A 16,432-nucleotide genomic window follows, 5' to 3' on the forward strand; every position below is an offset into this window, starting at 1 on the left:
CAGCGCTTTAATGCTTTTTCCTTCAGTAAGCTGGTGACTGTTTTACTTCCTGACTTCAAAAAAACACACAAAAAAACAAAAACTGTAAGAAGAAAGCAAGCACTGGTCAGGACATCATAAAAGGCATAGAAAGAGGGTTTCGATATGAATTACACATTCCTCAGATACTTTCAAAAAGGGTTTTCTCCCATGGAAATGCAACACCCTTAGTGAATTTAAAAATTATATTCTACATCAATAACCAGAAGGATAATGTGAATTAAAATGCATTAAGAGGTAACACAGGACTATATTTCTTTAACTCTACTGCAGAAGGTCTGAACTCACCAGACCATAAACACGGAGAAGGGCAGGGGACAGAGCTGAATGGACCAGAGGGGACAGCAGGCAGTGAACACTGAGGCCTTCACAAGGTGCTGAAGGGCAGGGTAGGAGTCTAAAAAGGATCACGAACCTAATCCTATGAGTGGTTTTCTCGATACAAAGAATTCCTCAGAGCAATTTTACAAAAACTAGAATGACCCCAGACTATGGTGGCACCAGCCTATTTAGAGAAGATAAAAGTGAAGACAGGAGAAGATAAAAGATTTGCTAAAAATTTCAGCACCTGTTACAGAGACAGCCTGCATAAAATGTTAGTGTTCCTAGGAGAAAAAGGACAACCAGGGATTTTAACATGCTGAATTTCAATACGGAACCAAAAAGAGAACCTGAGAATCTCATCACCTCATCATCTCAATACTAATATGTCATACACTCATGGCACTTTATGTGTCCAATCCATTCAGAGTCATTCAAAACATATTGATGGAGTGCTACCATGGGCCAACCCACTGTCCTATGATCTGCAGAGTCAGCAGTGAACAAAACAGACAAATATAAATATCCCCGCCTTCCTGGAGCTTACAGGCAAGTGTGTGCCAGAAGGTGGAGAGGGAGATAATAAAACAATAAATAAAATCCTTATGAAGGAAAAGGCATGGTGGGGGTACAACTTAAAATAGTATGCGCAGGGAAAAACCTCCCTAAGGAAGTGTTATCAGAGCAAAGACCTAAAGGAAATGAGTGAGCTTCCTGAGGGAAGAAAAAGTGCAAAGGCCCTGAGATGAGACTAATCATGATGTGCTCAAGGCGCATCAAGATCAATAAAGGGGTTGGGACAAAGTATTAGGAGGAAGAACAGAAGCAGATGAAGTAGGGGGGAAGGGAAGGAAAGTGGCCACTGCTAGGCCTCACTGGCCACAGTAAGGACTCGGGCTTTTGCTCTGAGTGAAATGGAGAGCCAGAGAGTGCCATGATCCAACTTAGGTATGAACGGGATCACTCTGGTTTCTGTGCTGAACAGACTGAAGGAAATCTAGAAGCAGGGAGATCTGTTAAGAGGCTATGACAATAATCTGAGTGAGAGATGATCTTGCCTCAGACGATGATACTAGCAGCACAGAAGGAAAGAAATGGCCACATTCCGGATATCCTGTAACTGTCTGCCACAATGCTACAAATGGAATTAAAAAAAAAAAAAAACAACCTAACTCATGTGAAATGCAGGGTCACACTGGGAGCTCGATTATTCACTAGCAATCAATCTAAAGAACTAGCCAACTGGGGGCCACATGCCATTCACCAGTTGCACAGAATCACTATGGAGTGAGTTAATGAAGAGTTTTAGTTTTTTCTCTCTTTTTTTTCTCTTTTTGGTGCTCATGTAATACAGTTTTCTTTTTGAAAATTTACACTTAGATGAGCTTGAAGAAAAGAGAAAAGTGAAGCTGAACTTCAGTGGTATGTACCTTTGCTTCCCTGCTGCAGCTTTTACGCATCTTCACCAGCAGCTGGTGCATCACTATCTTTCCCAGTGCGGGTTACATGGGCTCTTTGTTAGCAACCTACCAGATGCGTCTTCTACTAAGCACCTCCCCTCAAGGGATGCTCCGGTCAGGGAGCCTCAAATCATCAGCCCTCCAGAGAGGACCATAGCAGTTATGAACTTGGAGTCGGACACTTGTTATAATTTGTCTCCTCTGCCTTTAAGGAAATAAGACAAAGCAATTGAGCTTGTCTTGGAGTTTGCCTTTGGACCTTCTCTCATTTTTTGGACTTGCCCCACACTTCTACTAGGTCTTTGGCTTTCTTGGTCAACTTTCTGGCACCTTCCTTTTTCGTACTGTCTATATTGGTATCGTGAAACCTGAGAAGCAGCTGATATTAGTCACCATGCTAAGAAATTGGAGAGAAGGAGTTTTACCATATTTTGAGGGTAAAGCCAAGTAGATCTGACGAAAGACTAAATGTGAAGTGTGAGAGGAAAAGGAGGAAGCAAGGATGTCTCCAGAGTTTGGGACCTGAGCAACTGTGAGATAGAACGTCCTGAGAGAGCAAATAAGAAAGGAAGAATGCTTTTGGAGAAAAGAACCGGGAATCCAGTTTAGGACACTTGAGGTTTCCACCAAAGTCCTGCTAAACATGCAAATGGAAATCTCAAGGAAGCAGCTGAACAGAGAGGACTGTGGAGTTCAAGCGGGAAGAGAGGGCTACAGATATAAAAGCAAAAGTTATGGACTATTTAGAACCATGAGATAAGGGAAATGAGATCACCAAGAAGTGTGAGAAGAAACAAGAAGTCCCAAGGACTGAGCTCTGAGAATGGGAGATGAGGAAGTATCTGAAAACAGGGCTCAGAAAGAATAATCAGGGAGGCAAGAGAATGGGATGGGTGTCCCGAAAGCAGTATTTCCAGAAGGTGTGAGGGAGAAAATATGTTAACCTGAAGAGGAATATTATCACTGGATTTTGTTATGCAGATCTGTGATAGAACAGAAAAAATAGAGAGACAGATCCCTGCCCCTTGTTCCTGGCACAGAGCTCCTAACCCCCTTGGGACTTCCTGGGTGACAGCAGTGTGTTTGTTCTAGTAAGATGACTCTGGGTGGGTTCCTGAATAGGGGCTGGTCACCGAAAAAAGCAAGCCGTGATGACAGCTTGGAATTTTCAGCTCATCCCCCATTCTCTAGAGAGGACAGAGGTGCTAGAAATGGGTGAAGCCTCCATAAAAATCCCAAAAGGGCTCAGAGAGCTTCCAGATTGGTGAACATGTGGCAGCTCTGGGGGAGGGCATGGAATCTCCATATCCACTGCCCCATACCATGCCTATGCATCTCTTCCATCTAGATGGCCATCTGCATCCTTTATCATATCCCATTTTTTAATTTGTTTTAAAATTTTTTTAAGTTTATTTATTTTGAGAGACAGACAGAGACAGAGTGATCAGGGGAGGGACAGAGAGAGAGGGAAAGGGAGAAAGTGAGAGAGAATCCCTAACAGGCTCCGTACCTCAGCATGGAGCCTGACATGGTGCTCGAACTCACGAACTGTGAAATATGCCTTGAGCTGAAATCGAGGCAGGCGCTTAACTAATGGATCCACCCAGGTGCCCCTTTTATCATATCCTTTTATAAAAACCTGGTAAACAGCAAATCGTTTTCCAGAGTTCTGGGAGACACTCTAGCTAATTACCAAACTCAAGGTGGGGGTCATAAGAACCTCTGATTTATGGGTGATCAGTTAACAACTTGGACTTTGCAACTGGTATCCAAAGTGAAACCAGAGGGAGGTGGTCTTGTGAGACTGAGCCCTCAACCCATAGGATCTGATGTTATCTCTTCTAACGGAAGAGAGGAGATAGGGTGAAGGAGGCAGACATCTTAAGTCAGATTTCTGAGTATACCTTGCTTTTGTCAATACAGCTGTGACTTGGGAAACATGTTTTACATATTCAAAAATTAAATTAACTCTAAAAGAAAAAAAGCAATCCTTAAAAATTGAAGACAAACTGAAACGAATGAACCTAACCATATATCTAGTTGGTGGCCAACCCACACAGAGGAATGAATTGTTTCAAATAACTTTAGAATACAGTCTTTCTACTGTAACTAATTAGTGAGACACATTCTATGCACAAACAGAGCTGAAAAGAATCTTAAACTTCATTCAATATCTGTTAGCAGCAATACTGGTGTTATTAATAGTTTTGAATGTAACCTACATATTGCAAATAGGTAATTCCATGAATGTTGCCGGTAGCCAAGAGTTTTTCAATGAAAGAGTAAAGAGATGATAGAGAAATTGAATAAAATACTTTGAATTTAATTTTGTCAATTGTTTAACTCTGAGTTAGAGTTAAACCAAATACTTTGAATAAAAATACTTTGAATTTAATTTTGTCAATTGTTTAACTCTGAGTTAGAAATGCCAGTGTGGACTGAAAACTTTTCCCCCATTAGCCACTGGAAAGGCCTCAAAGCAATGGCAACCCAAAAGAAGCACAGGTGATGCCTACAGTGTGGTCTCTAAATACAAGTGCCCATTAAAAAGAATAAAGACTCCATGAAGAGTGGACAATTCCAGGTCCAGAGCAGGAAGTCCATAAAACAACATTCTGCTTTGCCAGGAAGCAAGTAAGCTATCAAATACAAATGGATCCTACCAAAAAGGGCTAAGGAGAAAATATAAATGGGCCCCCACTTACCAAAATGAGATAAATATGATTCTCCCCTGAAGTCCAGACCCAAACATCTAACAGCCTAGCTCTCCGCGTGTATGTGTAACGAGCACATCAATAATGACACGTTCTACAGAAGTCTTGAGGCCAATCTAGCAAGAACACCCAAAAATTCAACCACTTCTTACCATCTCCACAACTGGCACTCTAAGCCTGCCATCTTTTGCCTTCTTCCACTCTTGCCCATTTCATTCTATTCCCCATAAATCAGCTAGGGAGATCCTTTCAACATTTAATTCACATCATGTCAGTTCCATGCTCAAACTCTCCAGTGATCTCTACTACACGTGGAATAAAATTGTACAAGATCTAATAAAATCTGGCCCTGGATACCTTTTTGGCTTCCGTCACTTCCCTGCTCTTTGCCAGTCTCGAGTCCCCCTGCCGCTTCTCAGATGCGTCAAACACTTTCCTATCTCATCTGCATCTATTATTCCCTCCACCCAGAAGCTGAAGACCTAGATTCCCACATAGCTCGCTCTCACTGAGGTCTCTGCCCAAATGGCATCTTGCAGAGGTCTTTCCTGACCACCCTATCCACCATGGCACCCTTGAGCACTCACTCACCACCTCCTTCCCGTGCTTTCATACATACAGTTACCTGCCTCTATACCATAGATCTATTGGTTTACATTGTCCATTTGCTATATCAGAACATACTGCTTACCGTTTGGTTTAGAACTATGCCTGGCACATAGCTAATGTCAATAAGTATGGGTTAAGTGAATTACTAAATATGAAATTAACCTAGATTTTTTAAGTACTGAGGTTCCCTCAGGTCTGTAACACAAGGCTACTTTACTGTACTATACATCCTTTATTACAGATACTAAGTTACTCTATAATTTCTACGCAGGTTCAACAGTTATCCTCTGCCATCTCTTACTCTTCTAGACTGAAAATCCCAAAACCTTTTTATCAGATTGTGGTGGAAACGTTACCCTCAGAAACCTTCATTAAAGTCAGAGAATCTCAATCTATTTACTAGGAAGTGACGCACTGACAATTATGCCACAATCAATGGGAAAGTTAATAGGCACTAAAATCTCCTCATGATTCACTTCAGGAATCCCTCACAGCTTCGTGCAAGACTCTTTATTTCAGCAACTGCCACATCTTGTGCCTAGGACACTGCCACGGGTAGAGAAACAGAAGTGCAAGTAGCCAGGAAACAGAGCGTACACATGATTCCCTCTCCTTTAGCCTTTTAGATGCGAGTTTTAAACCCCACCAGTGCAGACTAAAGCAAGACTAAACAACCAAGCAAAGAAAGTGGGAGGGAACGTGTTTTGGCTCTTTCATTTTCTGAACACCTCCACACGCTGCGAAAAATATGGAGGAAGGGTTGGTATTTTCAGTTGGCCCAGTAAAGAAAGATAAGAATTCTGAGAATATGGTATGCAACGGGACCTCAAGGTTGAGTCTAAGAGTGAAAGGGGGAGAGTGATCCAAAAACTATTCCTGGGTTAGAAACAACAGATGTGAAGAATGTGAGGGCAGTTTTTCAAAGGTCTGTGGGTGTGGATGACAGCTGATGTAGTGCTCATGGAGCTTTTAAGTCCACGTTATGCTGGCCAAATCATGAGTCTTGGAGGCTAAGAATCGTTCGAAGGGCATCAGAACTCCTAAGCAAGGACACAGGCAGAGTTCTCATGCAAAGCTCTATTTTCAATATTCTCCTCTATGTGTAGAAAGCTCAGTAGAGCAGACTGGGCACAAGCCAAAAAGAACTAGGTCCAAATTCTAGTTCCAGCAATTCACTAACTAGGTGGCTTTGAACTCTGATTCTGTACCTCCCTTTATAAGTGGGGCATGAAAGTACCTGTTTTAAAGACTTGTTATGAAGATTAAATAAGAAAAGGGATGGAAAGTGTTAGCACCAGACCTGGAACCATAATATATTCTCCTCTCTCCTCAAACCGCCAGTACCTCAACCCACATCCTCCCTCTCATCTATTTCCCAGAGCAGAACCAAGGAAACCAGAAGAAAACTTCCTCCAAATCCTACCACCACATCTACACGTCTCTGCCCTATACTTTGCCTGCCATTCCATTTTTCTAGCTCAGCATTTCTTAGACTTTGGGGTCTTAGGGCCCCTTTACATTCTTAGGAATCTTTGAGGATTCCAAAGAGCTTTTACTTATGTGGGTTATATGTATCATATTTACTGTATTGAAAATTAAACAGGCAAAATTTTAAAGTATTGATTAATTCACTTAAAAGTGAATAAATCTACTACATGGCGATATAAATAACATATATCTGTATGAAAAATAACTATATTTTCTAAAACAGAATATGTAGTGAGAAAAGAAGCATTTTATGTCTTTGCAAGTCTCTTAAATATCTGACTTAATGGAAGAAAGCTGCATTCAATCTGCTATAATACGTTGTTTTGTTAGAGGGATATGAAGGATTTCACCCTTATGCAGATTCATAGTTAGAAAAGGAAGGAGTATTTCAGCAGCCTTTTCAGATCACTGTGGCTATTCTACAGAACACCACCAAATCCTAACAAGTGATAGTTCCTTACAGATTAGTTACAATGTGGAATCTGAAACAGTATCCCACTCTTACATTAAAATCCATAGGTCTGTCATGCACTGTGAATACATCTTCCACCCGTGCATGATTTTGAAACATCCTATACTGGACAGCTGGCAAATACTGTCACTAAGTTATGCCAATCTTCGAAATGTTGGCACATTTCATTACACTGTATTAAAAACTCACATTCATTAATATCCCCCACTAATTACATCAGAAAAGTCTAAGCATTGGGAAGCTGTCACATGAAAATTTTCTCTCAAATAAAAACAGCGTTCTGTGAAAAAAAAAAAAAATGCCTAGCTCAGCTAGCAACTCAAATCAACTGCTCAAACGCTTTTCCTCAGACGACCAACCACATGACAATAACCAGCAGCAATTCTTTATGCCTATTTCCCATTTAGTCACCCAGCATTTTCAAATTATGTGTACTCAAGGGTGAGACTTAATAAAAATCAATGATTTATACTGCTTCTCCAAGGCCATTCTGAAGTGGAATTAACCTCCTCATCACTACTGTCACTGCAAATGTGTGCTAGCAAAGAGCATGACTACTCCCTCCTCTCATTTGGCTTGGTGGCACTCCTTAACTGGTGTTAAGGCTTCACAAGTTTTACTCACCACTTTTAGAAAAAGGCAGATGTGACTCTGAGTATTATTATGTAAACAGCTCTGACCTCACGGATTCCTTCAAAAGGTTTTCAGAGGCTCCCAGGGACCACACTTTGAGAAGAGCTGTTCTGGATGAACTCACCCAGTTCTCACAAGACCGCACCTCCTCCTCAGACAATGCACTAGAATTTCTTCCTTTTCTCTCTTATGTGTCAGATCTCCACACTGTACAGTCATTCCCCTGAGCTTACGTCATGCTGTCATCTGTCCAAAACTCCCCTTTCCCCTACAGGAATGGCCCCCACTTCTCACCTTCCCTTGACAGCCACACTCTCCAAAAGAGGGGCTGCATTTGGTATGTAAGAGAAGATGGGGGGAAGAGGAGGAGGGATGTCCCTACATATGAATGAGAAGTGAAATCAACACCCAGTCATTAATCAACCTTTTCCCGAATTAAAAAGAAAAATAAACCCAGGCACCTGACATTCCTAAAGGTTTTCTAATATACCAGCGACATAATACAAACCTTTTTAAGAATTCTTTTTAATTTGCTCCTTGCAGACACCGTCTAGCCACCACATCGCACGCACCCCCCTATGATTTCAGACATCAAATATTAACACAAAGTGAGAAATGCAAAAAGAAAGGGGGTTAATCAGACACCTTGAGAGAAAGAAAAAAATAACACTGATTCAATGAGAGCTGCTAATGAGGCTTTTTGTTTTGGTAGGTTAATTTGGGAGTCTGATGACTAAGAAGAAAATTTAAGCTTCTCAGGTGACTGCTGTTGATTATTATCAAGTTTTTTTAATGAAAGAGATGCCTTTGCTTAATTCTATAGCTTATGAATTTCAGGTGTTTATCTGAAATCCGTGTCCACCCCAGTATGTAGAAAACGCTCCTCATTAGCAAATTGAAAGACCTCCTCTTATTGATTCTGGATTATATTTGACAGATGAGCATTTCAGACTATGAACTGCTGATATTTAAATACATTACCCTAATACTCTTTAAGCATTGCCAATTGTAAACCTCATTAACTCCCAGCGTGTGGCCAAGGCCTGGATTTCATCGCAACAACCTCACAAAGTGAAAACAGGTATATAAAAATGATTTTATCATCAACAACATTATTATATCCTCCTTCACCTTGTGAAGTATTTAAAGGCCATACTTTTTTTTTTCCCTCAGATTAAGATCAAACATGGGAAAGGCAGAGAACAGACTTGATTTATATAGTCACACATTTTTAAATCATCAATTTCTTTTTTACTGTTTCTTCTTTAACACCCTTATTCCTTATGCCTCAAAATGAGAATTGGCCCAGGAATGATTCTCTGTACTCTGAAGAGAAAGCAATTCTTTGCTGACTATATTGCTATCATTTTGATTCAATAAACCAAAAGGTCAGAAGGCTTTCATGGTCTGTATTCGTAATGAAAATCAGGATCAAGGGAGCTTTTGCCCTTCCACTCCACAGGGGGTTTCTGTCCTCCCTGAGCTCGCCTTAGGACACCTGGGATACAGGAGGACAGGTGTACCGCACCAAATTCCCCACTTGGCACTGTCCCTGGAGCGGGGACTGAGATGGTGGTAAAAGGGACATGTCAGCTCATTAAGAAATCAGGATTTCTGGGACGCCTAAGTGGCTCAGTCAGTTAAGTGTCCGACTTTTGATTTCAGCTCAGGTCATGATCTCCTGGTTTGTGGGTTTGAGCCTCATGTCAGGCTCTGCACTGCCAGCACAGAGCCTGCTTGGGATTCTCTTTCTTTGCCTCTCTTTCTCAAAAATAAATAAACACACATTAAAAAAAAAAAAAAGAAATCAAGGTTTCTGATCTTCCTTTTTTTCTTTTTTAATTTACATCCAACTTAGCATATAGTGCAATAATGATTTCAGGAGAAGATTCCAGTGATATTCCTTTTTTCAAAAGAAGAGCCAACTTCTATTCTTGCATGGAGTGCAAAGAAGTTCCACGCCTGAGATGGAAAACGTGTATGTGTTAAATTCATACATATGATCTCAGCAAACCGATTAGATGCCAGAGCTGGCCAAGGCCCACCCACACAGACAGGGGTCAGTTTATACTAGATAGTGAGCATCCTGAGCCCAAGAGACCAGGCACCCAAACACATCCAGCTTATTCTGGCCCCCACTTAGTCTCCCCGAGTAAGAAGGTCACGTACTAGGAAAAACAGCTTTTGAGTCCCAGCTGTCTCTAGTGAGATATCAGTTAATAATAAACAACAAACAGAAAACATGTTTGCAAAGCTGAAAGGGACACACATAAAATTTATTTTTACTTGCTCTTGGTAGATAGTTGTGTGAATAATGTATAAAAATTACCCTTGGATGATACACAAAAAAAAACCCCTTCATTCCCATTTTAAACAAAAACATAATGATGAGAAATCTAAAACACACATCAAAAACCATACAGACAAATCCAAAGTCAAGCACAGAGTTCATACTGTTTAGCTAAAGTAAGAGGGTCTGGGCCCTAGAAGTCCTTCTACTCCTCTTCCTCCTTGCTTTCCTCCTCTCCTTTCTCTTCAAATGCTGCAACAGGCCCTTCTTACCCATGAGGTCCACCACACAAAAGGCTTCCAGGACTGGGCATTCAAAGTTTCTTATCATCTCTCTCAAGGAATTTCACAAATTGATTAAACCCATTATTAAATCTATTAAAAGAATGGAATTTGGGGAATCTAAACACAACAGGCAATTAGAAGAGAGGTGGGGACAGGTGAAATCAGAGAATATATGTGGGCTGTAAGACAGGCACATTAGGCCAAGACTCAAATTACCTTTGATGGCTCTTCATTGCTCTCAAAATAAAGGCCTACAATCCTTAGTATGAAGTACAAGTTCCTATGTACTTCCCTCCACTATGCTCTGCACTTTCTGTGCTCCTGGTATGCCAGCCTCTGCATTACAGAATATGAGCAAGCAGCTCACAGAACGGAAGTCTGACCAAGTCACTACCCAGTGAAACACTGAATCAAAACCAAGAGTGCTCCAGAAAATCCGAATCCCTTTACCATAAATTCTAGCAGTGCACAGATGTTTAAGCTTCCATGCCTAGAGTTCAGCCCAACCCTATACATAAGTGAAGCCTCCAGAGAGGGACTGTGCCCTCACAGAGAGGGTTTGCAGCAGAGGTTTCTGCCTGGAAAATGTCGGGATCTAGCCAAAAGTTACTACTGGAAAAAAAAACTGCTCAGAATCAGGCTATTTGGTTTCCATCCCCCGCATATTCTTTGCAAGTACAGACTTTCTGAACCACGGAGAAAAGAGCTATGTTAGGGTATTAGTCTCCTGGGGCTGCTGTAACAAACTACCATAGACTAGGGTGCTCCACACAACAGAAATTCATTCTGTCACAGTTCTGGGGACCAGAAGTCCAGAAGCAAGGTGTCAGCAGGGCTGCACACCCACCAAAGGGAGACTCTTCACTGGAGAATCCTTCCTTGCCTCTTCCAGCTGCTGGTAGCCCTGATGTCTGTATCACGTCTCTCTACTTTTTATAAGAATACTTACAGCAGGGGCACCTGGGTGGCTCAGTCGGTTAAGCGTCCGACTTCAGCTCAAGTCATGATCTCACAGTCCATGAGTTCGAGCCCCGTGTCAGGCTCTGTGCTGACAGCTCAGAGCCTGGAGCCTGCTTCGGATTCTGTGTCTCCCTCTCTCTCTGCCCCTCCCCTGCTCATGCTCTGTCTCTCTCTGTCTCAAAAATAAAAACATTAAAAAAAAATTTTTTTTAAAAGAATACTTACAGCATTTAAGGCATGGATAAGCCAGGGTGCTCTCTTCAAGATCCTTAATGTAATCACATCTGCAAAGACACTTTTTTCCTAATAAGGTCACATTTCCAATTCTAGGGATTATGACTTGACATCTCCAGGTGGACACTATTCAGCTACTACAGTGAGTAACCTAGAATTTGAACTAGAACTTCCATTCCTCAATATTCCTGGGCTCTCATAATTTAAGGGAGTAAATACTTCTTAGTAGATTTACTCATATTTGGTCAACAAATTGCTGTGAACCAGAGGCCAGATACTGGATCAGACACTGGAGATATTAAAATATGCAGGACCTGGCTTATCCACTCCAGAAACCACAGCTGGTGGACCATTATCTACCTAAAAATGACTATTTCAATTCACCATGACATCTGGGTCAGCACAGCTGCCGTTATTTTGATATCTTAAAGTTACCAATCTACAAACAGTTTTTCAAGTTTGAAAAAGATTATGCACTAGAATCCCTCTGGCCAGGCAAGAGATGTCATTACACCCAAAGAGAGCCTGGCCAAATGGAGCCCATGCCAGTGTTTTCCCTTTGTTTGGTGTATGTGCTGTGCTTCCATGGGCCAGCATGTGGGTTCACCGTGTAATTTTTTCAAGAACAGTAGTTGATTTGGGAAGATGATTTGTGACTTGTGAACTTGAGAAATGCTATGCTTCCAAAGGAAGGGGAAATGAAGGCATTCACAGTTTTACATTGAGAACAGATGTATGGTTATACCTATTTGTGAAGGAAATACTGCTGAGCTTGGGTCAGGGTCAGGGAAAACGGCACATGAACATCTGAACAGTCTTGGGTCTTAGGCAGGTCTCGGCTCAAACAGCAGCCGCGTGCTACTGGCTCAGAAAGCATAAATAGTTTGGACAAGTTCTTCAACATGATCAGTGCTTTTGGAAAGAATCACCACACTACATATGGTGAAACTTAAAATACTTCTACCCTTGTGTCCAAGAACAGCTCTAAGTTCTTTCAAAGGAATTAAACAAAAGGAAAACTAGACACTGAAACAACTCTGTAAGGGCATGATTTCATAGAGTATGGTTGGTATGTAATCTCATAGACTACGAAGCTATTTAACACTGTTAATGTGAACAGCATATGGAAATATGGAAATTGATTAATATAGTCTAAAAGATTATAAAAGAACTGCAATTAATATTCATTCAGATTATGAAAAATATTGATGCAGGTTAACAAATCATAGAAGATACTAAAAAAGACTCTAAACCACCGTGTGGGGATGAAAAGATTATGGGTGGTTATTTTCCCTTTTGAAACTCAGGTTTCTGCAACTGGGGAAAAAAAAAAAAGTCACAAGGCAATGGACTGAGGCCATCTAACATTTTCTTTGTCACAGTGAAAAACTGAGATTTAAGTTAATACAAAATCTGAAAAAAAATGGCAAGTTAAAGAGGATGATGAGATTATGAGAGAAGAGGCAGTTTGAGACACTGGAAAGGTCAAGGTCTTTGAAGCCAGACAAGCTTGGGCACCTTTTGGGGGCAAATTGCTTGATCACTAAGAGCCTCAGCTGTCTCATCTGCAAAACCAGGAAAACAAAGCCAGCATTTGAGATTTGTGATAAGATTTTGAATATATATATATATGCACAACATATATTACACATTGTTCTATCTCATTGAATCGAAGGCTATTATTTTTGGAGAGTACATACAAAAGTAAATAGGAAAAGCATGTATGTTAATGGTGATAGAGATGGGAAAAAAAAATTAGAAGGTATCACAATTATAGAAGTTAATATCCATAAATATATTAATATAATTAGGAACCAAAATGTTCACTGAGTTAAAAATGTAAGAAAAAAAAATCCTGTAATGTTAAATTTAAATAGGAAATGTCATTATGAACTTTTGATTTTTTAAAGTATATTTCTCTGTTCTTTTTACTGAGAAGACAGAGAAGTAGTAACAACCTTGTAACAACAAGCCAGTGCCCAGCTCTCAGTTTCTAAGCACCATTCCCAATCTAAAGGAACCAGGACTTCTTGAAGAGAACAGTGATTCCCAGGTTAGAGGCAGAAACACCCACCCAGAGCCTAGAATGGCTGATTTGCCTAAAAGCAAAGAGCACTCAAAGACGAGGGCAAAGGAGCTAGGCCCAAGGGCCCCCCCCTTGCCAAATCTGAGCATCTAAGAGAATAATAGTAATAGATTATAATACACTGAATTTAAAATGAAAACTTCCACGAATTTATACTGGTAAGAAGAGAGAAAGAAAACGGGGTAGAGGAGAGAAAACTTTTCCTTAACAAAGAGTGCTAGACAATAAATATAGGAGAAATGACAGAATTAGAAAAATCACCACAATGTGATACCCGATTCAGGAAACGATCATTGTGGATGCTAACACTAGTGGATGAAGAGTTGCTGAGAAACAGGATATGCACATGTCCTCAAAGTATCTGTTCATTAATTACAAACAAAAATTATCATAAATATACAATCTGGGGGGACGCCACCCTAACCAAGCAATCAAACTTAGCATCACTGATGCTGCAACATGTTTCTGACGAGGTACAGCAGAAAGTACAGGATCTCTCCTAACCTGCCCCTTAACGTGAATCCAGGCCTGAAGAAGCAATCAGGCAAGTCCAGAATGTGGAACCTTCAATAAAACAACTGGCCCAGGTTTTAAAAGCCAATATCATGAAAAAAAATTAGAAGGTTGTTCTAGATTAAAAGAGATAAAACAAATAAAGGTAGTACAAGAACCTTGTCTGGATCCTAGATTTAAAAAGAAAACAAAACAAAACCACAATGAGCCATTTGAAGTGGGAGGGAGGTGGAGAGATCCAGTATACTGGAATACAGACTGGAATTTTGAAGATACTTCACATTACTGTTAATTCTCCTAAAAGATTATGGTATGGCAGTTACGTGGTCTCCTACTTATTCTTGTTCTCCTACGTTCTTATTCTTAAAAGATAGATGCTAAACTATCATGATGTCTGCAATTTATAATCAAATGGCACAACCAAAAAAGAAAATTATGTGTGTGCATATATTTGTATGTAGAAAATGTGTGTTGAAAACATGAATAGACACTTCTCTAAAGAAGACATCCAGATGGCCAACAGGCACATGAAAAGATGCTCAACGTCACTCCTCATCAGGGAAATACAAATCAAAACCACACTCAGATATCACCTCACGCCAGTCAGAGTGACCAAAATGAAGAAATCAGGAGACTATAGATGCTGGAGAGGATGTGGAGAAACGGGAACCCTCTTGCACTGTTGGTGGGAATGCAAATTGGTGCAGCCACTCTGGAAAACAGTGTGGAGGTTCCTCAAAAAATTAAAAATAGGCCTACCCTATGACCCAGCAATAGCACTGCTAGGAATTTACTCAAGGGATACAGGAGTGCTGTTGCGCAGGGGCACTTGTACCCCAATGTTTATAACAGCACTCTCAACAATGGCCAAATTATGGAAAGAGCCTAAATGTCCATCAACTGATGAATGGATAAAGAAATTGTGGTTTATATACATAATGGAATACTACGTGGCAATGAGAAAGAATGAAATATGACTCTTTGTAGCAACGTGGATGGAACTGGAGAGTGTTGTGTTAAGTGAAATAAGCCATACAGAGAAAGACAGATACCATATGTTTTCACTCTTAATGTGGATCCTGAGAAACTTAACAGAAGCCTATGGGGGAGGGGAAGAAAAAAAAAAAAAAAAAAAGAGGTTAGAGAGGGAGACAGCCAAAGCATAAGAGGCTCTTAAAAACTGAGAACAAACTGAGGGTTGATGGGGGGTGGGAGGGAGGGGAAAGTGGGTGATGGGTATTAAGGAGGGCACCTTTGGGATGAGCACTGAGTGTTGTATGGAAACCAACTTGACAATAAATTTCATATTAAAAAAAATATGTGGCTCTTAGGAGATGTTGTTATTTGTATTAGTAAGAGTTTGGAGCTCAAAATTCTGCACCTAATGGTAAATGCCAACTGCAATCTTAAGCAAAATCAGGAAAAGCTCATTTTTAAAATGTGAGAACACTGGTAGGGGGAAAAAAAACCCAAAGGCCTTTTGCAAAGAATCATTTAATTTTAGATGGTCTGTCTCTTTCTTCCAGCTTGGGTAGAATACCTTTCTTGGAGATTTGGAATCATCCTATTATTCTGTCTGTTAGATTCATATGACTTAATCATATGGAAGATTTCAAAAGTTATTTGAGCAGAGGGAAAGATCATAGAAAAGTTATGTTCATAGAGCTATGTTTTACATTTACTCACAATTTTTACAGTTCCCTTGAAAAATACCAGTATAGATACAAACACTCTGGTATATCTCACACCAGTCATCAACTATAGTAAGTCTCTGGAACTATAGGGGCGCCTGAGTGGCTCTGTTGGTTAAGCATCTGACTTCAGCTCAGGTCATGATCTCATGGTTCCTGGGTTTGAGCCCCACGTTGGGCTCTGTGCTGGTAGCTCAGAGCCTGGAGCCTGCTTCAGATTCTGTCTCCCTCTCTCTCTGCCCCTCCCCCACTCAGTCTCTCTCTGTCTCTCAAAAATAAACAAATGTTAAAAAAAAAGTCTCTGGGGGGGTGCCTGAGTGGCTTGGTCGGTTAAGCATCTGACTTCAGCTCAGGTCATGATCTCACAGTTCGGGAGTTCAAGCCCTGCGTCGGGCTCTGTGCTGACAGCTCAGAGCCTGGAGCCTGCTTCACATTCTGTGTCTCCCTCTCTCTCTGCCCCTTCCCTGCTCATGCTGTGTCTCTCTCTGTCTCAAAAATAAACAAACATTAAAAAAAAAAAATTTTTTTAAAAAGTCTCTGGAACTATAAGCCACTTTACCGTCAAAAAAAAAAAAAAAACACACACAGAATCGTCAATTGTGATAAGGACTTTAAAAGAAATGTTAAAGGTATTATTT

General features: G+C 40.6%; 1 protein-coding gene across 5 annotated transcripts in view; it reads right to left on the reverse strand.

Annotated features, from left to right (window-relative positions):
* SLC25A13 (solute carrier family 25 member 13) overlaps positions 1-16,432 on the reverse strand; it is a 183,931-nt gene that overhangs the window by 127,347 nt on the left and 40,152 nt on the right. The gene's annotated exons all lie outside the window — the stretch shown is intronic.

The sequence above is a fragment of the Panthera onca genome, chromosome A2 (assembly GCF_046562875.1).
Source record: "Panthera onca isolate mPanOnc1 chromosome A2, mPanOnc1 haplotype 2, whole genome shotgun sequence".
Classification (NCBI taxonomy): domain Eukaryota; kingdom Metazoa; phylum Chordata; class Mammalia; order Carnivora; family Felidae; genus Panthera; species Panthera onca.